Source organism: Siphateles boraxobius, unplaced genomic scaffold (genome assembly GCF_051911475.1).
Source record: "Siphateles boraxobius isolate OS27281-9 unplaced genomic scaffold, OSU_SipBor_1 39, whole genome shotgun sequence".
Classification (NCBI taxonomy): Eukaryota; Metazoa; Chordata; class Actinopteri; order Cypriniformes; family Leuciscidae; genus Siphateles; species Siphateles boraxobius.
This window is the reverse complement of record NW_027509019.1, coordinates 1,511,504-1,535,112: the sequence shown is the minus strand read 5'-3', so window position 1 is coordinate 1,535,112 and position 23,609 is coordinate 1,511,504. Positions and strand designations below refer to the sequence as shown.

At 43.7% G+C, this 23,609-nt stretch overlaps 1 long non-coding RNA gene, 2 other non-coding genes and 1 pseudogene across 3 annotated transcripts; 2 read left to right on the top strand and 2 right to left on the bottom strand.

The window, feature by feature from the left end:
- The first annotated feature begins 2,542 nt into the window (after positions 1-2,542).
- On the top strand, positions 2,543-2,636 carry trnai-uau (transfer RNA isoleucine (anticodon UAU)). Its single transcript has 2 exons — positions 2,543-2,580; positions 2,601-2,636. It is a non-coding gene; the product is annotated as a tRNA-Ile (tRNA).
- Positions 2,637-9,417: 6,781 nt separating this feature from the next.
- LOC143703922 (uncharacterized) lies at positions 9,418-10,036 on the top strand. Its single transcript, XR_013191479.1, has 3 exons — positions 9,418-9,674; positions 9,782-9,893; positions 9,970-10,036. It is a non-coding gene; the product is annotated as an uncharacterized LOC143703922 (long non-coding RNA).
- Positions 10,037-10,930: 894 nt separating this feature from the next.
- Positions 10,931-13,858, bottom strand: LOC143703898 (uncharacterized; annotated as a pseudogene).
- Positions 13,859-14,577: 719 nt separating this feature from the next.
- trnas-aga (transfer RNA serine (anticodon AGA)) lies at positions 14,578-14,659 on the bottom strand. Its single transcript has one exon. It is a non-coding gene; the product is annotated as a tRNA-Ser (tRNA).
- Between the last annotated feature and the right edge of the window lie 8,950 nt (positions 14,660-23,609).

Genomic DNA, 23,609 nt, shown 5'->3' with positions numbered 1-23,609 from the left:
ATTATAAAGCCCAGATCTGATCATTAATGTCGGTAGCTCTAGTGGTGCAATTGCTTAGCGCGCGGTACTTATACGGCAGTATGCAGCTGAGCAATGCTGAGGTTGTGAGTTCGAGCCTCACCAGGAGCATGGTTTAGAAAGATGATGATAAGACACATGCCTTTGGTGTGAGAGACCCGCGTTCGAATCCACTGTGAGACACCAATGTGTCCCTAAACAAGACACTTAAACCCAAGTTGCTCCAGAGGTGTGCAACCTCTGAAATATAGCAATTGTAAGTCACTTTGGATAAAAGCGTCAGCTAAATGAATAAATGTAAAGCAAGAAATGCTTTGCAAGATAAAGATTTCAATGTGTAACTTAATAGATCATCTGAACATCACATTACCGTCATCCATTAGAAGAATGATCACGAAATAATGCAAAAAAAAAAGTATTGTTCTATGTATGTCTTAAAGTATTAAAGGACTATTTGGAAAGATTGTTTTAAAACTGAATCACCCTCATGATAATAGCTCCAGTGGCTATAATCCCCACATGAAATTTGGTATATGTTCCTTTTCAGAAGGTGCAGTGGTGAAATCGGTTAGCGCGTGGTACTTATAAGGCAGTACGCAGCTGAGCAATGCCGAGATTGTGAGTTCGAGCCTCACCTGGAGCATGATTTTAGAAAGCAAGATATGCTATGGAAGATAATGATTTCAATGTCTAACTTAAAATATCATCTGAACATCACATAGCCGTCATCCATTAGAAGAATGATCACGAAATAATGAGAAAAAAACATGTATTGTTCTATGTATATCTTAAAGGGGTGGTTGATTGCGATTTCACTTTTTTCATTTTAAATAGTGTGTAATGTTGCTGTTGGTGCATGAACAGTATCTGCAATGTTGCTGCACTGAAAGTTCAACGTAAGCAGAGATATCATCTTTTAAAAATCAGGAAGTTTAATGCCTACAAAAACGACTCGAATGGGACTACAACGAGATACTCCCGGGTTTAATACGTAACTAACCCATAAAATTACATCAACCCTCCCTCCGGAATATGCAAAAAAGGGGGCGTGGCCATATTTCTGCTGCTTTGTGGAAGAGGAAGAGTTATAGTAGAGAGCCATGCCGTCGAAAGTGTGTTATTTTCACCCAGCTGTCAGGTCTTCTGTGTTCGGGCTTCCTACGGACGCTGTAGTTCGTCAATGGCTACAATTTATGTTTGATTATGTTCATGAAAATTACAATTGTAATTTAGCTCTCTGTGCAGCGCATTTTATGGAAGACAGCTTCCAGAATCTCCACGAATTCAATGCCGGATTCAACAACAAAGTGTTACTAAAGCATGAAGCAGTTCCAACTTTAAAACCAGAGGCAGCAGTTGTTGGGTCACAAACTGTAAGTAAGACTTAATCATTTTAAATTTATTTGCATGTATAATTTCAGACGTAATGTTTTAGTTTTTATCAAGGACGTAAACAAATGCCAGCGCTGGCTTTAGTAGCCACTTAGTTACGCTATTTCGTGTGTCTATGACAAACGCGTACAAACATTTTGGACCTGAATTTTTAATTATGTACTAATTTTGTAAATGTATCTTCCATGTATACTTTATCACGTAATTTTTCGATTTGATCAAGAACGTAAACCAATGCAAACGCTGTTTGCTTATAGTAGCCAGTTAGTTCGATGCTATTGTGTGTGTGTAAGACAAACCTGTACACCTAAAGAAAACGTCACACTGAGTAAACTAAGTTTTGTGAATAGATAAACGTTTGTTCATTATATCGATAAAACAATAACTTTAAAAAACGGTATTACTCTGTCATTTATTCACTTATATTAAATGTTTAATCAGGAGAAAATTGTATCTCAAAAGTCAACAAGCAGGAGTAACATTTTCACTGTATTCTTATATAATAATAGTAGATTAGAAAAGAATAGAATAATAATAGTAATAAAATGTACCATTCAGAGACGTTGGTTTCAGAATCCCCACGGCTCTTACAAAGCCGTGGGGAGGTTCTGCTTGAGTCTCTTCATTGCCTCTTTCTGGGTCTGATTTTGGCTCAAACTGTACGGCAGTAGGCTATTGACACTATTTACATTTGACCGGAGCACATGCAGCTTTCGCCCGTAAAGGTAATTATGGGCGTGAAGTTTCGGTACTACGTGCACTACGCAGTTTAGCCAATTGCAACAAACCGGCCCAACTAACCAATCTGAGCCCATTGCCTGTTTCTGAGGGAGTGGTTTCATAGAATCAGGAAGTCAACCGGTCGTTCAAATGACAGAGGAGAAAGCGGCTTACAATAAAGGTGAAATTTAAAAAAATTAAGGCTTTTTAAAAAAAAAAAACACACACACTTAGACATGTTATATTGCACCCCATAAACACAATCATGCAAAGAAAAAAAAGCAGTAAACCACCCCTTTAAAGTATTAAAGGACTATCTTGAAAGATTGTTTTAAAACTGAATCACCCTCATGATAATAGCTCCAGTTGCTATAATCCCCAGATAAAATGTGGTATATTTTTATCTTTAGCAGCTCCAGTGGCGCAATCGGTTAGCGCGTGGTACTTATACGGCAGTACACAGCTGAGCAATGCCGAGGTTGTGAGTTTGAGCCTCACCTGGAGCATGGTTTTAGAAAGCAAGATATACTATGGAAGATAAAGATTTCAATGTCTAACTTAAAAGATCGTCTGAACATCACATTGCCGTCATCCATTAGAAGAATGATCACGGAATAATCCAAGAAACACATTTAATGAAATTCCCTATATTACTCTATGCCCTATATACTAGCCTTATAAGCAAATCTGTGGTTCGTGCTAAAACTGAGTATGAAGTGGTTGATAAAGAAAAGCAGCAATAGCAAACAGAGTCAGAGAACCGTTAAACTTATACTTGAGGTGAGAGGGATCGTCCGGGATTTGAACCCGGGACATCTCGCACCATAAGCGAGAATCATACCCCTAGACCAATGTAATGACCTCAAATAATTATTTAATTTGTTATCTCTTTGTTTATTGTAGATAATCTGCACTAATATAATGTAAACAGTATATATATATATATAGAAAGCCTCAGGAAATATGTATACTGTAGGGGGCGCTGTGAGAAGAAAAGACTAGTGAGAAAAAGGGGAAGAAAAGAAGCGCAGTTCACGCATGTGGTTGTTCATGTTAAAACGTTCAGCCCCAAAATCTGTCACAGAAAACAAAAGAGAAAAACAACCGGGGCGAATAAATCTACAGAAAAGATCTTGTTGTCGTTGTTATTGTTTAAGGAGGCAACATAAAATTTGTGTTTCTGCTCGGTTGTGACGGATTTCGGGAAGAAGAAAGCAGCAATGGCGGAGCGGCCAGCGAGTGATGAAACGAGCCGCGAGTGCAGCGCGAGCTGAGAAAGAGCCGCGATTCACGGAGAGAGTGGACTGTGAAACGGCGGAAAAATAACTGCAATCTACAAACGTAAGTTAATCTGTTCAGTGAGTGGCCATAATGTTGCCTTTGTGGGAAGCTACGCTGGACGAAATAGAGAGTAAATTACTCGAGTTATCTGCTTCGCAACTGAGAGGTTTGTGTGAAATGTTAATGCTAAATGTGGGGGAGGATGAGACACACACACCTCGCGCGCTGAGGAGACGCATTCTGCAGCATTTAGAGGGAGATGATGTTGTTTCACTTGAAGATGAAGGACTATATATGTTGTTAGATACAAAGGAAAAAATTGACAGTTTGAGAAGTGTTGACGAAGAGGAAACCGATAGCCCATCCAGTTTAGGGGTTGAAGCAACCAACGAGGTGCATCGAAAAGTTGACCTGGAGCACCACTCTGTGGGCGTTAGTGGAATTGCATCAGAAAAGCCTGTGATAATCACTGCAACAGAATCACTATATGCCAGAACAGACAGAAAACTGCGAAATTCATCAGTTTCAGGAGAAAATGTCACACTAGTGCATCCAGTGTATAAAAAAGAACTCAAAATAATTGGACAAATAGGTGAACCGGGCCAGAGAGACAAATTAAACTTCACCAGCCTGGACAGACAGATCCACAGGGCCTGCAAAAAGGGTTATAATGAGGGAGAAATTGTTGAGGCAGTCATTCAAGCCATCATCCCAGGTGTTAGTCTGATAAGTTACCTGGAGAGTAGGACAGACTTAACATTGCCTGCCCTTAAACAAATTCTCAGAGCACATTGTATTGAAAAGGATGCAACTGAATTGTACCACTCACTCACACGTGCAGTTCAAGAACCCAAAGAAACGCCGATCCAGTTCTTAGTTCGAGCCATGGATCTCAGCCAGAGGGTTTTGTCAGCATCTGAAAATGTAAAGGCAGGATTAAGATATAATCATGAACTAATCCAGAATCAATTTTTGCAGACAGTTCTGACTGGGCTTCATGATGACAGCGTACGAACAGATTTAAAACCCTACCTGGAAAACTCGCCGGTAGAAGATGAAGTGCTTTTGGGGAAAATTAACATGTCGTATAGTCTTGAGCTAGAAAGAAAATCAAAGTTCTCAACCACTCGACCAAAAATAGCCAAAGTGGCCACAGTTAGGGAGGAGGAACGGGCACATGCTGAACAAGATAGAGGTGTCAGGATGAAAAAAGAGAAAGCTCCAAAGCCTAACAACTTGATGGAAAAGCTGGATGCGCGAGACAAAGTGATCTGTGAGGCAATCCAGAATCTTACGTCTCAAGTAGCAAGCCTCGCTCAAACATCACGACCTCAGATGACTAGAAACATTAACCAGAGATTCACTCGCAATCAATTTCCACCTGTTCGAGCAACCACCAGGCGCTGTACCCAATGTGAGCAGTCTAACCCAGAGGGAAGGTGTGAACACTGCTACAAGTGTGGCACCGGTGAGCACTGGGCAGTGGGTTGTCGAAAACGAACTGTGAACAATGTGACGTCAAGCAAGATTGAGATTACATCAGACATCATTGAAAGCTTATCAAGAGTTTGCCTATCTGGAAGAAAAGACACCTTCCTGACGCAGAGGTGAGACCAGTGAGAGAGCCGCTTGAGGAGGGAGAACTCAACCTGACAGCAGCGAATGGGACGAGCATCCCATATGAAGGCTGGATGGAAGTGGAGTTTTGTCCGTCTGGAAACACTGAGACTGAAGGAAGGGGCACACACCTGCTGGCACCAATTCTCATTGCATCCAGTGAATTGGAGAAACCCATAATCAGCTTTAATGTGATTGAGGAATTGGTCCAAGCTAATGCAGCCCAGCAGATTCCTTTGAGTTCCCTTGTAAACGCACTGAGCTCATCTCTGGAAGTTACCCCTAGGAAAGCAAAAGCCGTTCTGTCACTCCTGAAGAAACGCAAAAACAGCAGCAGGTGTCATATTGCAAGACTTGGACGGAAATCCATCATTCTTCCAAGGTGCGCGAGAGTGAACGTCAGTTGTGGCAAACTGAATAAGACCCTTGGAACACACGTGATGCTGGAGCCAAATTCAGAAGTACCCTGGCCTGCAGGTATAAAGGTAAACAAACAGCTTATTCAGATGCATCTGAACAAGAATGACAACATTACAGTGATGGTGGAAAATACCACAGAAGAAGAGGTGACACTCACAGCACGGACTTTCCTGGGGTGGCTGCATACAGTGGATGCCATCCATCAGCTGGAAGTGAAGCCACCGTCTCCCTCTGAACCCCAATCTAAGCTATCACAAGGTGACAATGACTTGCCTCCAGACACCCAACCTAGGGTTCAGGAGAGTGAAGGTTGCGACCCGCCAGTGGACCTCAGTCACTTACCTGGGGAACAACAGGAACGTGTGAGACAGCTGTTGAGAGAGAATAGTGGAGTGTTTGCTAAGGATGACTGGGATACTGGATGCATTCCAGACCTTAGAATGGACATTTGTTTAAAAGACAAAATTCCTGTACAAAAGACGTACAATGCAATACCACGACCCCTGTATCAAGAGGTGAAGACCCACATACAGAATCTGCTGAGTCAGGGGTGGATCCAAAAGTCGACATCCTCCTATTCCTCGCCAGTTGTGTGTGTGAGAAAGAAGGATGGGAGCTTGCGTCTATGTGTGGACTACAGGCTGCTCAACGAGAAGACACACCCTGACCGAATGCACCCGCCGCCTTTCAGAGATACAAAACGAAGGGCTCCGGAAAAAGAGGGAACTCTTCCTCGCAAGTACCTCCATCACAGCCAGTAGAGTGGACAGGGAGACATCAGGAACCGCTAGAGAAGCTGATTGCGGAGTTGTCAAGCCCACCCATTATGGCATACCCAGACTTTGAAAAGCCATTTGTCCTTCATGTTGATGCGTCAGAAGAAGGGCTAGGAGCTGTACTGTACCAACGACAGGGAGGCAAACTCCGAGTAGTTGGTTATGGGTCTCGGACTCTGAGCCCTGCCGAAAGGAACTACAAGCTGCATTCTGGGAAGTTGGAGTTCCTGGGACTCAAATGGGCGATCACAGAGTGTTTCCGGAATCAGAATCAGAATCAGAATCAGAATCAATCAGAATCAGAATCAGAATCAATTTTATTGCCAAGTAGTGTTGTGCACATACAAGGAATTTGCTTTGGTAATAAGGTGTTACCGAGGCTGCTATATCAGCGCCAACTTGAGAAAAAAAACACAGCATGACATGAGGAAAGGTGAGGAGAAAAAAAGGCGACCCCCAGACTATGCTCCTGTAAGGAGAACAGTCTGGGAACAGGAAAAAACACCTCAGCAACATTAGCACATAAACAGTACACTCTACAAACAAGACATTGCAACATGGTGGGGAGTGGGGGATGGAGGTAGTCCAGCCCAGGCAAGCAGCATCCGGTCCTGCAGCCATTATGGCGCTGGTCACAGACCCGCCTGTCAGACTGGGGGTACGAAGCGGCGAAGGCGTGGGATGGGGTGTGGGTTAGGTGCATATCTGTGTATGTGTAAGTTCATGTGTGTGTAGGCCTGGAGAGAGTCGCTAAGCCAGCACCATAATCTAGGAGCCTCAGTCCGCAGGATTGTCATAGCGATACACAGCAAGTTGCCATGGAGACAACCTTGATCATGTCCCAGGCAGAGTCAACAATCACCAGGTGTCTGAGGAGTCGGGGAAGGATCGCAAGAGCGGCTCACTGCAGTGCTCTTCCGGGAGAGTTGTTGTTCCAGCAGCGGCCTTGGCCAAGGCCAGTGCTGGTAGGGGGGTGCCGAAACAGATAAGATTGGGATTGTTTGGTCTTCGGGCGAGTAGCCGCATTCAATTTATACAGGCTATTCTCCTGGTCCGTTTTGGTCTCTGAAACGATCCATTTGCCTTTGCAAAGCTGTGAGCTTCTCCATGATGTTATCCATATTGTGGTTCATAGACCCAGTCTGAGTGCTGACAGCTCTGCCCACCGCTTCAATCATCACGGGCAGCCTTGCGGGGCTTTTGACAGCTGTCACCGTCTGCTTAGTTCCTCGATAAACCAGGGCAATGCCTAATCCAATCAGCAGAAGACCTGTTTCATGCACCGCATTTCATTGTCTACAGTGATAATAACCCATTGACATATGTCATGAAAACGGCAAAGCTTAATGCAGCGGGGCAACAGTGGGTTTCTGAGCTGGCAGACTACCGTTTCACTTTGAAGTATAGACCAGGGACGCCAAATCAAGATGCAGACTTCTTATTACGGAGACCAGTGCCCATTGAAGTCACAGTCAGAGAGTGCACTCAGGAATGTGAGCCAGAAGTTCTGTGATCAATCGGGGAAGTCCTGAAAGCACAACGACGTGGAGAAGTGGACTGGATATCTGCAATCACTTGCAACATAGATGTCTTACCGGAGGAGCTGAAGGGTGGATCAGAGAACAGTCAACGGCTAACGCCTCAGGATATCAGGTGCGCTCAGCTGAGTGATCCAGTCATTAGCCGAGTACTGGATCTGAAACAGAAACAAATCTATCTCAAACACAAAGACAAATTGATGGAACCGGAACCTGTGAGACGACTCTTGCGAGAATGGCATCACCTGCAGATTAATGAGGAAGGTATACTGCAAAGAAATATACTGACCAGAACTCAGTTAGTTGTCCCAGAAAACTTAAAAAGTATGATTTACAAGTACTTGCATGAAGACATGGCCCACCTAGGTGCTGAACGTATGGTGGCAGCAGCTCGTGCACGTTTCTTCTGGCCAAGAATGAGAGAAGAGATAGAGCATTATGTTACAAGAGTGTGTCGATGTCTAAGACAAAAGAAACCAAACCGGATTACCAGAACCCCAATCAAGAGCATTGAGACAACAGCTCCATTTGAGATGATCTCGATTGATTACCTGCACCTGGAGAAAAGTAGAGGGGGAGCAGAGTATATCCTGGTGGTCATAGACCATTTTTCGAAGTTTGCTCAGGCATACGCCACCAGAAACAAGTCTGGAAAGACAGCAGCCCGGAAGATCTTTGAAGATTTCATCATGCGCTATGGTTTTCCTGCAAAGATCCACCATGACCAGGGGAGGGAGTTTGAGAACAGCCTGTTCCAAAAGTTACAGAGTTACTGTGGGATTAGGCATTCACGTACAAATCCCTACCATCCCCAAGCTAACCCGGCAGAGAGGTTCAATAGGACACTGTTGGGGATGCTGAGGACCTTAGAGGAGACAAAGAAGTCGAATTGGGCAGAACACCTTAACAAAGTTGTCCACGCCTATAATTCCACGGTGCAAGAGTCAACAGGATTTTCCCCATTCTTTCTCGTGTTTGGCCGAGAGCCAGTTCTTCCAATTGATCTGGTGCTCCCCACAAAGCAAGTAAAGGACAGCCGGTCTCATGCCGACTATGCTGAAAAGTGGAAAAGGTCTATGCAAGAAGCATATGATATAGCAAAAAAGAACATGAAGAAGGCTGCTGCAAAGGGGCAGAGAAATTACAATCGGAAGGCATGGAGTTCTGTCTTGGAGCCAGGTGATCATGTGTTGGTGAGGAACCTGTCAGGAAGAGGCGGCTGCTTATTTCATGTTAACAGGATTAGATCCCGGCTTCATAAGCGGAGGTGATGCGGGAAGTCTTTCGCAGCCATGTGTTGTCCGTTTTTACGACAAAAACCTGTTGCGGAAGGTGCCAGAATAATTCGAAGAGCTTTTCGAATTAATCACGTTTTGCGAGATAGACACAATCCTTTAGCGCAGCGCGATAATCTAGTTATCATTTTTCTTGTGAGGGTGTCATATACATTATTAATTTGTTGGAACCCCACGTTAAATGTTCGACTCGTCGGAGTCGGGCTTTAACAATGGCACAAACCGTTTGTATTGCATTGAAATTCTTTGCGAGCGGCACTTTCCTTCACACTATTGGAGATGCGGAAAACTTGGGGAAAAGGGCTGTCTGTCATGCCATTCGCAAAGTTTATCTGGCACTCAAGTAATTTTTAGGGGGTTTGTGGTATTTCCAAGCCACTTAAGACCACAGGTTGTGAAGCAGAATTTTTTTTTGCCATTGCAGGTACATTATAATTGTTAATGAAGATCATGCAACCATGATCATGCCAAAAAGTAGGACTTACAGTTTTTGTTCCTCAGGCTTCCCTAACGTGATTGGTGCCATAGACTGCACACACGTCCCCATCAAGGCTCCACCAGGCCCCAATGAAGGGGATTTTGTGAACTGAAAGGGATTTCACAGTGTAAATGTGCAGGTAAATTACTATTATGATTCTTAATATTCCAGATTAGTAATATATCAAATAATAAAAAAAGTAATGTAATCAAAAAGTATGCAGTTGACTGATTAAAAATATCTTAGATGGTGTGTGACTCCATGTCATACATCCCAAATGTGGAAGCAAAATGGCCTGGATCTGTGCATGACTCCAGGATTTTCAGAGAGTCACGTTTATGCACATTATTTGAACATGGTAAGGAAAAATTTAATATCTAGCTCACTGTATTGCAAACATTTATTCTGAGCCTAACAAAACTGGATTTTTCTAGGTGCTTACGACGGGATCCTGCTTGGTGACAGGGGCTATGCCTGCAGGCAATATTTCATGACGCCATTGAAAACCCCCGACCACAAACCCGTTTCAATGCAGCTCTAGCCAGGACAAGGGTACACATTGAAATGACCTTTGGGTAACTAAAGGAAAGATTTCATTGTCTGAAGGGTCTGAGGTTTGCACCTGACAAGGCCTGTGACATTATTGTTGCATGTGCCATACTCCACAATATTGCCACCATCAGAAAGAAGAGGACCCCTGTGGTGGAGGTGCAGCCTGATGATGACCTCCTACCAGTGCACTTGGAATTGTGGAACACCATTTTAGTTTTTTTAGTTTTTTTTTACAAACAAAAACCTTCATTAAATGAATAGAAGACAAGACAACATGCTTAGTTCCTTCATTTTTATTTCAATTATTCTTTGTCAAGAAAAGCCAGTGATGGTCATCTTTTGCCTGCAATAAGATATATTGTTATCCAAGTTCAGCAATAATACCCTGAGTGAAATAGTGTATTAGCACTTACTCTGAAGTTCCTTTTGAAGCAACTCAATCTCTAGTGCCAGTTTTTCTTCTTTAAGGTGTCAAGTTCTATTTCTCCCCTTAATTTTTTTTTTTTTCAGGTCAAAATACTCAATTTTCTGTTGTAGATTCCGTTTATATAGGGTACGGATATCACCCTGTGCCATTTTTGGATAAAAAGAATTACCAAAAAAATAAAAAAATAAACACAATCCTCATGCAACAGAAATAAAAAGGAAAAGTACTGCACTGCCCCCCTCTGTATCACTTTGTGCTGTAGGACTGTCTGGCCTTTCCTCCTGCGACTCATATTGCAGTCAGAAATAAAATGTACACAACTATAAATTAATTAAAGTTATTTATGCACTTACAAGTTTACAGAAACATCTTCTGATGCACAACCTTGGAGACATCATCAGTGCTGTTTCCAGGAGTCACTGGGTGTTTCGGGTCTTACAACAGACACCCTCGTCCAGGCGACCCGACCGAGGCTGATCAGGCCCCGACCTGTGTCTAAGTGGCATTCTACTGCCCCCACTGCTCTCCCCTCTTTAACCAGAGCCATCTGGATGCTTTCTCTGCTGCCTCCACGTTGTTTCCTATGGCTCTTCTTTGATTAGCTCCTTTTATGCCCAGCGTACTGTAGGCCGTGCTCAGGGAGTAACTAGCAAATCCCCTACTGCACACCTCTACTGGCATACACCTGGTCCGCCATCCGTTCCGCCGACAATCCTCTACCAGTTCTTGGTATTTCTCCCTTTTCCTCTCTTGAGCTTCCTCCATCATCTCCTCTCAGGGCACTGCCAGCTCTAACAAGATCAGATGTTTGGTGGCCTCAGAGACCAAGATGATATCAGTTCTCAATTTGGACTGGGTGATGTGTGTTGGAATTTTCAGCTGCCTTTCCAGGTCGACTGTCATCACCCAGTCTCGGGCCGTGGAGAGCAAACCTACAGAGCAGTTTTTTTATGTTTTCTCTGGCTTTTGCCCTTGCTTGATGAAGTGAATTGTCTTGGCTGAAGCTTGGGTGTATCGGCTATCCTTGATCCCCTTGCTGGATTTGAGGACCTGGTCGTGCCTCCATCGATACCGGCCCTCACCCAGTGCCTTGGGGCAGCTACCCAGGATATGTTCTAATGTTCCTGTTTTGGAACAAAGAGGGCATGCAGGTGTTTCTATTTTTCCCCATGTGCATAGGTTGGATGGGCTTGGGAGGACGTCTTAGACCCCCTGACTCAAGAACTTGATTCTCTGGGGGTTCCACTTCCAGATTTCCTTCCAGGTGACGCTCCGCTCCATCGCCTGCTCCCACTTCATCCAGGCGCCTTGCTGCCGCAGTGCCACTTCTGTGCTGGTTCGCTCTTCCTCGACTGAAGCTCGCACCTCTTCCTGTACCAGCTTCTACCTTTCCTTTCCACTAGCAGAGTCATATCGGGTCGCTGTTAGACTCCCGAGTCCGCCTCTGCCTTGCGCCACGCCACTGTTCCAAGGATGGCCTTGTGCTTCAGCCGCGCCTCTGCCTGCTGGACTGCCTCGGCTGCGCTCCACTTCCTCTCTGTCCTCACGACAATCCCTGCGCCGGACACTTTGGTATCTCTTGATCCAGAGTACTGCAGGTGTTCTCGTGTCCGTGCAACGATGAACTACTCCCTGACTGAGCTAAAAGGGAGCCTGAGCTTATTGGTGTTCCTATATAGGCCCAGCCATCTGCGTAGATAGCTGCTCACCTTCTGCTCAAAACCTTCCACCACTGTCATGGGGACCTCATAGATAAGCAGAGGCCAGAGGATTCTTGGGAGGATTCCATGCTGGTAGACCCAGGCCTTGAATCTTCCAGGGAGCCCAGACTTATCCACTGTTCTCAGACATCACTCTAGGTCAGCACCGGTTGCCTTGATGGAGTCTCTGTCATTCAGGCTGCAGTTGAAGACCTTCCCAAGGCTCTTCACTGGTCTCTCAGTAACTGACGGGATCTGGTGTTCTCCCAGTCTGAAACGGAAGTTGTCTGTAACCTTCTTTAGGACCAGAGACCTGGACTTTGCAGGTTTCAAGCTCATGCTTGCCCATGACATGAGTCTCTCCAACCCCTGCAGGATCCACCTAGCTCCTGGTACCGCCGTTGTTGTCACTGTGAGGTCGTCCATGAATGCTCTTATGGGCGGTTTTCTTACTCCAGCCTTACTGAGGGGGCCTCTGCACTCTGTTTCATCTGCCTTGACCAGCATGTTCATTGCCAGTGCAAAGAGGATCACTGAGATGGTACAGCCAGTGATTATCCCCACCTCCAGCTGGTGCCAGTCAGATGTTAGCTGGCCAGTGGAGACTCTCAAGCTGAACTTACTGTAATAGTCCAGGATGAGATCTTTCACCTTCTGCGGTACATGGTGTTTCTCCAGTGCAACCTCCACCAGCTTGTGGGGTATTGAGCCATAGGCATTGGTGAGGTCCAGCCACAGTACAGCCAGGTCCCATCTGCCTTCTCTTGCTTCCCTGATAAGCTGGGTTACCACGCCCATGTGTTCCAGACAACCAGGAACTCCTGGTATAACTTCCTTTTGCACAGACGTGTCGATGCACTTATTGCTCAACAGGAAGTTGGAGAGCCTCTTGGCCACGATGCTGAAGAAGATTTTGCCCTCCACACTGAGCAAGGAAATCACCCGGAACTGGTCGATGTTCTCAGACTTTTCCTGTTTTGGTATGCACACTCCCTCCGCATACCTCCACTGCTGGGCGATCTTCCCCCTCCTCCAGATCACCTTTAGAGCCTTCCAAAGCCGTTGTAATAGCTTTGGGCAGTTCTTGTACACCTTGTAGGGCACTCCACTTGGGCCTGGTGCTGAGCTCGATCTTGCTCTCCTCACCACTTCCTCCACTTCCCTTAGGCGGGGCTCCTTCAGGTCGAAGTCTGATAAAGGCTCTGGTGGTGTTATCAGAGCATTACATGGACCCAAGGTTTGTTCTCTGATGGAGTCACTATAGGTGGCCTTGAGGTGGTCGTTTATGGCATCCTTGGAGCAGGTGAGGCAGCCAGCCCTCTTTTGGCCAAGGAGCTGCTTGGTCAACTTAAATGGGTTGGCCAAGAATGCTGCCCTCTTCCTGGCTCTCTCCTTCCGCCTCCTTCTGTGGAACTCTGCCCTCCGTAAGGTTAACAGTTGTTTTCTTAGGATTGCTCTCAGGTCCGCTAGGCCGGCTCTCTCGACTTCCCCCGCTGTTTTGTATTGCCTCTTTAGCAGCCTGAGTTCGTCCCTGAGGCACTGAATTTTCTTTACTCTGTGGCTTGGAGCATATGCAGATGGAGCAGGCTTGGGTGCCTCAGTTTCAAATCGCTCAGCTGTGATATTCACTATGAGGGTGATCATCGTTCTCAATCGATGGTCCACGTCAGCCTTAGCTGTCACTTCCAGGACCTGGCTTACGTCTTCATCAAATTGTTGCCACTCAACTCTCTTGTGGGATATGGGCCACTGCAACTTTGGTTGGACCACAGGGGCCCAGCCAGTTGTTATGGCTGCAGCTTGCTGGCTTCTGAGGCCATGTGGGTTGTCGGGAGATGCTGTCTTTTGGGTTATGGTTACACGCACCATATTCTTTCTGAAGCAAGATTCTTCCGAAATAAATAGGAGCATTTCGTTTTCAGTCTTTTCTCTAAGGGTTCGAACCTGAGAGCTCGTGCTTTCAAAGAAGGTCCTAGTTTCAATTCACTCGAACTTTCAGAGCACATCAAGGGCACGCGCCATGCACAAAAAGAGTAGTCTAAAGGACGGGGTTAGGAGAGGTGGTGACATGGAGCTCAATTTCAATGGCACCCAGAAAATCTTGCCGTGACCGGATTCGAACCGGGGTTGCTACGGTCACAACGCAGAGTACAAACCACTATACGATCACGGCGAGCTACTGGTCTACCCGACGTGTCCCAGAATACAAAGGGGCCTTGTCTTCTTTAGCTTGCAGACAAAACTGTTTCTTACCAACATAACTCTTTTCAAGGGTAATCCTGTAACAGTGACTTTTTTTCTTTTTATAAAGTTTAAGCTAGGCCTCCAGAAGGTTACAAACTAAAGCAGGCGCATGCTGTCAACGTAGTCGGCAGGATTCAAAACTGCGCGGGGAGACCCCAATGGATTTCTAGTCCATCGCCTTAACTACTCGGCCACGACTACAAGCTGACTGAAAGGGGCATGTCGTTTGGCTTGCTGCCTTGCTGCGTCGCTGCCCGAGGCCAGTGTAGATCAGCAAGAACTCAACAACAAAACGTACTGCTCCACAAAAAGAGGCTTGTTCACCCGAACTGGGACTTGAACCCTGGACCCTCAGATTAAAAGCCTGATGCTCTACCGACTGAACTATCCGGGCTCTTGCTCGAGTAGCGTGCGTGCTGCGTGGGAACGCACAGCAAAATGAATCGGATTGGCGCAGAAAAAAAGAGTGTCCTCCAATGCATCGCGTTTCCTTCTTCGAAGATTCAGAACGGCCGTCAAAACGTCTGCTATGTCAAATTATATTTGCAAATTAGTGGGAATGCAGCCTATTAGACTGATGATAATAGTAATTAAAGGAAAATAATGCTAGGAAAAAGAACAAAAACGCACTGCTACTTGTCTGGAAAGCCTCTTCACATGCTTCAATGCTGTTGACTTGCTGTGCTCTTATCGTTATTGTAAACTTGTGTCAAAGGCGCAGTTGTTTGTAGCAAATAGTAAGCCCGCGGCAACCTAGGTAACAGCCAGCGAGTGTACTGACATCTAGCGATTAGAAAATATACACTCACCATATTCTCTCTGAAGCAAGATTCTTCCGAAATAAATAGGAGCGTTTCGTTTTCAAACTTTTCTCTAAGGGTTCGAACCTGAGAGCTCGTGCTTTCAAAGAAGGTCCCAGTTTCAATTCACTCGAACATCCAGAGCACATCAAGGGCACGCGCCGTGCACAAAAAGAGCAGTCTGAAGGACGAGGTGGTGACATGGAGCTCAATTTCAATGGCACCCAGAAAATCTTGCCGTGACCCGGCTTCGAACCGGGGTTGCTGCGGCCACAACGCAGAGTACTAACCACTATACGATCACGGCGAGCTACCGGTCTACCTGATGTGTCCCTGAATACAAAGGGGCCTTGTCATCTTTAGCTTGCAGACAAAACTGTTTCTTAACAACATAACTCTTTGCAAGGGTAATCCTGGAACATTGACTTTTTTTCCTTTTATAAAGTTTAAGCTAGGCCTCCAGAAGGTTGCAAACTAAAATAGGCGCACGCTGTCACGTAGTCGGCAGGATTCGAACCTGCACGGGGAGAGCCCAATGGATTTCTAGTACATCGCCTTAACCACTCGGCCAAAGCCAGGGCAAAAGGGACTGCTAAGGGGAAGAAGGAAAAAAAACGCCAAAAGGGAGGGGAAAGAAGGGGGGAAAGAAGGGGGGAAAGAAGGGGGGAAAGAAGGGGGGAAAGAAGGGGGGAAAGAAGGGGGGAAAGAAGGGGGGAAAGAAGGGGGGAAAGGCACCAAAATCATGGGTTCGAGTCCTAGGCAAAGCAAGAATTGATAAGAATGTGAAATGTGTTCCTTGAAATGCTATTTAAGATGCTTTGGATAAAAGTGTCTGTCAAATGCTTGAATGTATGTGATTTTACCCAATTAAAAAACAATTTGCAAGAATAAAATGTAGAACACATACTTTCCACAAATATAGTTTATTCCAAAAGCTCAAATGTAACTATATTCTATGTAATAATAATAAAAAATATAAATATACACAAGTACAAATATATGTAAATACAATTATTTATTATACAATTACTACCACAAAGTCTCAAATCCAACATTTACAATAGAGGGAATATATATATATATATATATATATATATATATATATATATATATATATATATATATATATATGTATTATATATATATATATATATAATACAACCGCAAGATCGATGCTATCTCGTTGGTTGATAAACCAGTGATCGTGCGGTTCAGACTGACGAGATACCCTGCCAGGTTATCCACTGCCTCCCATCCAGGAACACCCCTTGAATCACATCTACTGTCCTAAAAATGGAAACAAAAACAGAATCCTGCATTAGGAAATTATTTTGATAAACCACTATAACTTTGATAAACCATTCACAAATTACAAGAATCAGGTATTAGAAACTTTACCGGAGCTGGTGTGCTGGGCCCGTCTTCAATGTCAGGACTGTAAGAGCCACCACTTGGCACACTGGTTTCCTAGATTATTTTTAAACATTTTAAAGAGAAGAATAAACTTCAGTTACAAAATTGACTGTTCAAATTGACTATTATTAATCTTTTAATTAAATGAACGTTTAATCATGAAGCAACTCATTCATTGCTCCTAAAAATTAACATTCCTATGTAATTTTAATTCAAAATGATCAAGAAAATTGACATTACCAGAGGTGAGATCAATGAATCACCATGACTGCTGGAACTTGCAAGGGTGTGTGTGCCCAAATTGATGTCTGCCGCATCACATATTGTGACATCCAGACACTCATCCTCCTGAACTTCAACTTCCATCTCTGGCAAGGCGATTTCACGTTGCTCCAGTGGGGAAAGCAGGTCTCCTCTGTCAGACTGTGCCAGCAAGTACTCCACAGCTATACGCTCACCTGCCATAAAGATTCAATAAACATTTTGCAATAAGAGCTATATATCAGGCTAAAGCAGTAGGCTACAGTGCTTGTGATGAAGGTAGTGTTGCTAATGAAAAATCTGTTTTGCGATTAACATGAAAAATGTAATTAAATTAAAAGCAAAAATCACAAAAGAAAAACTAAAACAAATACACTTCAACTTCACAAAACTGACACATCTTATAACTAGGAACGAGCAGCTTTACAGCAATGATCAGTCATGAAAACGATGGTCTGATTGGTTAGCGTTCAGGCAGCATGCAAAGCCTTTGAAAACACACAGTGAAGCCTGGAATCACTATCGTAATAGAGTGTACAATGGTAAATCTTACCAGTGGGTCTCCCAGGAGATTTGAATTCTGGCAGGAGTGCACATCCAAGGACTCTGTTGCTGAGGACATTCATGTGGGACATTAAACGTACATCATAAATTTTAGTAAGTGATGTACCACTCTTGTCCACAGCTTGATGAGCTCGGTTGATGTTCCACCTAGATGCACCCTCAAGCATGTACATCTGAGTATGTAGTGCATTACATCTCCAGCCTGAAAGACAATGTTTCACATGATTAAAATACTATTATATAACCCCCCACTCAGAACTACCAGGCCTAAGAAAAAGGTTGGTTCCAAGTTGATGCCTTTAATTTTCGAAGTTAGAAACTTCAGTATTGTGACAACACTACTTAAATATACACATAATATTGTTTTATATTTTCAATTTACCCGGAATAAAAGTGCACTGGTGGCAATGGAAGCTTTCCAGAGAGGAGGACCCTCTGCAACACCTCAGTACATCCAGAACCTTGTCACCCTTCTGTAAACCGGAGCCCAGTTTTGTGTACAACTGAACACCGGGTGGATCTTGGATGCAAGGTAAGTGTTTCTGCTGTACCTCCCACACACGTGTCATGCTCTCTGGATTGATGAGGCGCAAACCAGTGGTGTCGGTCAGTTCCCACATGGAGTCCAGTAGTCCTTGTATCAAGACACAAGTTTCTTCAACTCCGCGTGTCCTCCTCCTGCAGTGCTTGGCCAGCTCACTGGAGGTGATGCTTGACAGGATTTGGGCCTCTGTTGAAATATGACCCCCATGTTTTTTTAAAAGCATGGTCTTTTTCGCCTCTTTAAGACGAGAGATGTCATCCTTGTCCCATTCAAATATACAGCTGGACAACTTGGAGCAGAAAGTGCCATACAGTGGATGGTGCTCCGTTGTAAGGCCAGCAGTAAACCGCCACATGAAGTGGAACACATAAAGTCGCACTGTGATATTCCATGGTCGAAACCAGGTAAGAACTGGAGTCACACCTACACCAATGAGAAACAAGGAGTGATTGTTTTCTCATATTTAAATTTGCATCATTAAATAAATATAATGCTGTTTTACATAAGCTTTTGTTTACTTGATCGCAAACACTGAACAGGGTTCTCATTAGGGCTGGGCGATATATCGCACGATAATGTTATGCGCATCTCGTCAGTAAAGCCGGTTCCTTGATTAGTAGTAAATCGCCTTCACCTGCTTTCAGATGGAGCGGCATTTACTACAAAGAGCTGTAGTTAACTGACAAGCTGAGCCATATCGCATTAATATCGCGGACGTATCGCCAGCGATAATTAATGCGATATGGCTCAGCTTGTCAGTTAACTACAGCTCTTTGTACACAGCAAAAACTCCAGTGTTAAATTAACACTCCTGGGATATGAGTCCACACTCAAGAGTGTTGAAGTTAATGAGATAATTAAGTGATTAATTGAGTGATGATTGAGCATTATTGAAGACACCTGATGTTAACAAGCAGAATCACTGAAGGAGAAAATCTAAAATTGTAAGCCACCGTTATGGCGATCAGTGTTTGCTTTAGTTGGGCTCTTGACCCTTATGTTATTAACTTTAGATTTTGTTTGGCTGATGTATCTGAGTTATAACTGCCAGATGAACAAAGAAAAAAGTAATCTGATGGTGTTGGTTATATTATGACAGTCATCATTTGAACTTTATGATTTAGATTTATGTAGTTGGTTACAGCATAACTGTGATTCTGGATCAATATTCAGAATTTTAGCTATAATATAAAGGATTTCTTAAAAGTTGTTTCTAAAAAAAAAAAATCTTTCTTATAGGCACTCACAAACTTCAAGATTCAGTCTATGCATCTCAACAACGGTGACGAGCAGAATATTCAATTAGGGAAAGTAAATTACATCAAAAATTCAGATCATAATTTATTCATATCTCAATGCATGATGGGAGCCATATTTATATATTTATATATTTATATATTAATTTTTTTGAACAATATTTAATAAATATTTTTGGATTATAAGAAACATACCTATATTCATATATGCTGTAGAATCAAAAAGTTGATGCCAACAAGTTAAACCAAACTATCTCAATAAGACTTATTTTCAGATCACAGCATGATTATGCCAGAACACAACCAACACTAGATCACACTCTTTTTTTGTTCATTTGACTGTTATAAATAAATAACAGCAGACAAACAAATTTAAAGTGAATGTATAAAGGTTAAGAGCCCAACTAAAGCAAACACTGATCGCCATAACGGTGGCTTACAATTTGAGATTTTCTCCTTCATTGATTCTGCTTGTTAACATCAGGTGCCTTCAATAATGCTTAATCATCACTAAATTAATCACTTAATTATCTCATTAACTTTAACACTCTTGAGTGTTAATTTAACACTGGAGTTTGTGCTGTGTAGTAAATGCCGCTCCATCTGAAAGCAGGTGAAGGTGATTTACTACTAATCAAGGAACCGTTAGGACACAGTTCAGGACTTGGCCAAACTCATTGCCCACATTGGTCATCCATGTAGCAGTGTCCGCAATGCCACCAGCAAGCTTTTTAGTTATCTATATAAATACACAAACATTACAATCAGGTAAAAATCACTGAACATCAAGTTGAAGTTAACATGCATTTGCCTCTTTTTATATACATTTACCTTCTTGGTAGAATCAAGCTTCAGGATGCTACCATATGTTGATGTTATGACACCCTTTAGCTCATCAATGTGACTCAGGATCTCGTTGGCATGAACCGTCTCAAACCACTGTGCCAGAGGTAGGGGGCAAAAAGGCGGTGGCTGTTGATATATCACTTCAGCTTGTGTCAGGGCACATTTCTTTTTGTGAAATTCACAGTCTGTCAGATAGTTAATGGTACGTCTTGCCCACTCCTCGCTGTGAACTTCTTCAAGCGCCTGCTGCAAGAAACTGGAGCTGTTCCCTGCAGTTCTAGGCTTCAACAAAGTCAAACACGTCCTGTCAAGTGCAAGGTGAGTGGTGAGAACAGCGGGGAATTTGTTTCTGTGGGAGGGATCTAGTTGTTTGAGGATCTCCGAACTCCAAGGGCAGACAGGAATCATACACTTACTGCAGCGAGGGTAGTCTACTCCAGTGTTTCCCAAACTTTTTTCAGTCGAGGCACCCTTTGAAAATTTAGAAAAATTTGTGGCACCCTACACTAGTGTTGTCACGATACTACTTTGATACTATACCTTGAAATGTATTGATTTTCATACCACAGGGAATAACTGCCGTAGGCCTACTGTCATATAGATATTTTTTAATATTATCAATTTTTTTGTCCATCCATTTAAAGTCTAGGAAATCATTAATTTCTTCTGCAGAGATCACTTTACATGATGACATATTTAATTAAGGCTTTTATTCATAATTCAGCAAAACATTGCTCAATTACCATTGCAAATCTCACCTAAATGTTTGCTCACTCAGTGTAGGCCTATTTGTGTTTTTATATTGGGATAATTTTGTTATAATTGCATAAGATAGCTTGTTTTTAATATATTTTATAATGTAATAATTTCACAGTTAATCTCCAAATTAATGTATAAACAACATAAAGACAGTATATTTTAAATAATTGTTTAATGGCATCTTTTTTATGAATGAAGCCCAGTATCACTGATACCAATACTGCTACTGATGTCAGGAAAACACAGAAATTGAATAAAGTTATCAAACACTTTACAGTCTTCACTGCATAAATAATAAATTAAATATAGATGAATCCTTATTAAAGCTACAAGCGTTCTTTAGTCAAGAGCAGTGAGTAATTTTCTCTGTTACCTGTTCTTTGATTCTGTTGTCACTGCTGCACTTATCTCACACGCGTCCCATCTTCTCACAACTCTAATTTAAGATTTTAACTAATTTAAGACTGCTCTCATGAGGATACTCAACAAAACGGACATTTTGGCATAACTGTGTGTTATTATTCGCTCAAGCACGAAAGAGAAGTCGATTCTGGCACGCGATGCGCGTCGTCCTGTGTCAGCAGGACATTCACAGACAGCCGTTCTCTTTTGTCTTTTCGCGGTTGCATGGTTTAGAAGCATTTGCATGAATAAGAACGTGATTATATAATGTAAGGCTAGCCAAAGGATGTCATAAAAAAACGGATGCTGCGTTAATTGTGTTTAAATATTTTTTAACGCGTAAAACTGAAAAACATTAATCGCACGCGTTACCGTTGACAGCAGCACGGACATAACCGATGTGTTTGTGAATACGCGGCAAGACGGACGCTGTGACAATGTTTCGTGTGTATTTGACCGTAAGCGCAACAAGCCATGAAAAAGAGGCAGCTTTATGTGTGGACGCTGGGAATGAAGCACGAGAATGAAATCATGCGGAACCCCCGCAATTCAACGAACGCAGAAAACTTATGATTTGCATTTTTTATTATAAATTTGTGTGCATTATTTGTTGTTAACGATGCGAGATTGATGATACATTTATTATTATTTTTTTTACACATTTTAGCAATTTTAAAATGTTTAATGGAGTTTTTACACGGCACCTCTGCTCTCGCCAGAAGGCACCCCAGGGTGCCGCGGCACCCCGTTTGGGAAACGCTGGTCTACTCCAATTAAATAGTATCTTGAGTCAATATCAATGACTTCCCTCACTTTTGTGTAGATTCCTGAATGGTGCATCTTCCTATTGCACTGTGTGCACTTCAGAGGAATACCCCACATTCTCATTGGGGCCCACAGAAACATACGCTGTCTAAAGTAGGTGTTAGGATCAGGCTTAAGGTGTTAGGATTTTGCTTAAGTCGTCCTGTGGCGTCATACAGACACTGCGCTATCCACTTAATAGTGGTCTTAATAACTCGACAGAACTGTTTGGGGAGAAAACTTACCCAATTCACTTCTGGAGGCCTCAGATTAATTTCCAGGGATGGTGTTTGAGGTGCAGTTTGTGGAACGCCTTGCTGCTCTTCAATGTATGCGGGTGATTCAGTAAATGATGTTGTTGGAGAAGATGTTGGTGGATCCACAGATTCTGTCCCTGCAAGACTGGAACAAGGATGATTACTTTCAATGTGGTGAAGAAGTCCAACCGCACCCCAGACTTTTGCACCACACTGGTCACAACATTCTTGGACATGGTAGTCTGACAGATGTTCGGTGAAACACTCCACATCAATGTCTTCACCACAAAGACCACACTTTATTGAAGAACTGCTCTCTGGGACTGATCTTGAGCCTGCACTGCTCTCTGTGGCTGGTTTTGCACCTGCACTGCTCGCTGGTTTTGCCTGCGCTCCTGCACTGCTCCATGAGGCTGGTCTTGCCTGCGCACCTGCACTGCTCGCTGGTTTTGCCTGCGCACCTGCACTGCTCCATGAGGCAGGTTTTGCACCTGCACTGCTCGCTGGTCTTGTCTGCGCACCTGCACTGCTCCATGAGGCTGATTTTGCACCTGCACTGCTCAGTGGTCTTGCCTGCTCACCTGCACTGCTCGCTGGACTTGCCTGCGCACCTGCACTGCTCCATGAGGCAGGTTTTGCACCTGCACTGCTCGCTGGTCTTGCCTGCGCACCTGCACTGCTCCATGAGGCTGATTTTGCACCTTCACTGCTCAGTGGTCTTGCCTGCACACCTGCACTGATCGCTGGTCTTGTCTGCGCACCTGCACTGCTCCATGAGGCTGCTTTTGCACCTGCACTGCTCCATGAGGCTGATTTTGCACCTGCACTGCTCCATGAGGCAGGTTTTGCACCTGCACTGCTCGCTGGTCTTGCCTGCGCACCTGCACTGCTCTGTGGTCCTGCTTGCATGCCTACACTGCTCTGTGGTCCTGCTTGCATGCCTGCACTGCTCTGTGGTCCTGCTTGCATGCCTGCACTGCTCTGTGGTCCTGCTTGCATGCCTGCACTGCTCTGTGGTCCTGCTTGCATGCCTGCACTGCTCTGTGGTCCTGCTTGCATGCCTAACACTGTCTGCTCTGCTGACTGTAAAAAAAGCAATAGTGTTTTCCCTAGGTCTCAAAATCTGCAAATCATCAAAATCAAAACTTTGCTGAAAAACATGTTGTACACAATTACTACATGCAAACTGTCGTCTGATTCATAGGTTGTTGTTTTTTAAGGAAAGTAATAGATCTTTTAGTAGAA